The sequence below is a fragment of the Neophocaena asiaeorientalis genome, unplaced genomic scaffold (genome assembly GCF_003031525.2).
Source record: "Neophocaena asiaeorientalis asiaeorientalis breed wild unplaced genomic scaffold, Neophocaena_asiaeorientalis_V1.1 scaffold87, whole genome shotgun sequence".
Lineage (NCBI taxonomy): Eukaryota > Metazoa > Chordata > Mammalia > Artiodactyla > Phocoenidae > Neophocaena > Neophocaena asiaeorientalis.
Genome location: NW_020175432.1, coordinates 5,331,062 through 5,332,660, shown reverse-complemented (window position 1 = coordinate 5,332,660; position 1,599 = coordinate 5,331,062). Strand labels below are relative to the sequence as shown.

Genomic DNA, 1,599 nt, shown 5'->3' with positions numbered 1-1,599 from the left:
AATTCACTCTAAGTGCCTTGATTAAATGCTGCATACATAGGACATTTAGACACGGAAGCAATGTCTTGACCATGCAGAAGAGATAAAATGGTTACTCCATCTCAATGTACAATGGCCCAACATTAGTATTATTTTTTTAATTTGCAATGGAGTATAGTCAGTTTACTATGTTGTGTTAGTTTCAGGTGTACAGCAAAGTGAATCAGTTATACATATACATATATCCACTCTTTTTTCTTAGATTCTTTTCCCATACAGGCCTTTACAGAGTATTGAGTAGAGCTCCCTGTGCTATACAGTAGGTCGTTATTAGTTATCTCTCTTTTGTATAGTATGGCCCAACATTATTTTATCCCATGCATATAACTGCTCATGTCATTGAAAGACTATAGAAGCAAATAAATGGGAAGCAACTTTCTTTTCTTCTTTTAATTCAGTCTGGCTGTATTTGAATTTCACAGGTTTTGGGCTTCCTCTCTGGGCCAGTGGATCAGTGGATTGTTGCAATTATGCTTCGTTACAAACGACCCCAATGCTCAGTGGCTTAAAGCAATAGTCCTATATTCCCATGCACCTGTGAGTCTTCCAGGTTGGCAAAACTGGACAGGGGCTCAGCTGGTTGACTCGGCTCCATGCTTCTTTCATCCTTGTCCTGGGATAGCTGTGCTCATGGTGATAGCAGAGGTGCAAGGGGGCAGGTGGAAACATGGGAGGTCTCTTAAGGCCCAGGCTTGGAACCGGCTTATTGCCATTTCTGCCCATGTGCTATCGACCAAAGCAAGTCCAAAGGCAAGCGTTGAGGAAATACATGTCACCCACAATGAGGATGTGCCAAAGATAGGGATACAGGAAGGAGTGAATAGTTGGGGCCAATCTATCTGTGGTCACCAACTCTTGCAAAAGACACTAGAGTTTAAAAGTTGGTTAACTCAGGATGGTTCATCCACATAAAGGAAAAAGCAGAAATTTTGGACATTTTCAAAGGACTTTTAAGGAAACCAGGATGGCTATTTATATTCATCATGAAGTGACTCATACAAGTCATGTGATTTAAAAATAGGAAAATTCAATGCCAATTGCATAGACAAACAATAATAACATCTTACACTGCATTGCATTTTGAGTACGCAATGCATTTTAATATCTGATGCCTCATTTTATACTCAAAACAGCCCTCCTCAAGTATTATTATCCTAATTTTGAACATGGTGTGATGGAGGCTTAAGTGACTTGCCCAAGGTCACACAGCTTGCCAGTGGGAGAGACTAGAATTAATAAAATCACTTGATATGTAGCAGATGCCAAGGGAGTTACGTACACCAGAGGTCAGCAAGCTATAGCCCAGGGGCCAAATAAGCCTGTAATGATTTTTTTTCCTTTGCCCATTTAATTTATTGTTTTTTTAAACATCTTTATTGGAGTATAACTGCTTTACAATGGTGTGTTAGTTTCTGCTTTATAACAAAGTGAATCAGTTATACATATGCATATATCCCCATATCTCTTCCCTCTGGAGTCACCCTCCCTCCCACCCTCCCTATGCCACCACTCTAGGTGGTCACAAAGTACCGAGCTGATCTCCCTGTGCTATGTGGCTGC

The 1,599-nt window shown here is 40.5% G+C and overlaps 1 non-coding gene across 1 annotated transcript; it reads right to left on the bottom strand.

The window, feature by feature from the left end:
- Positions 1–322: 322 nt before the first annotated feature.
- LOC112414940 (small nucleolar RNA SNORA20) lies at positions 323–410 on the bottom strand. The gene has a single exon (XR_003006238.1). It is a non-coding gene; the product is annotated as a small nucleolar RNA SNORA20 (small nucleolar RNA).
- Positions 411–1,599: the final 1,189 nt, after the last annotated feature.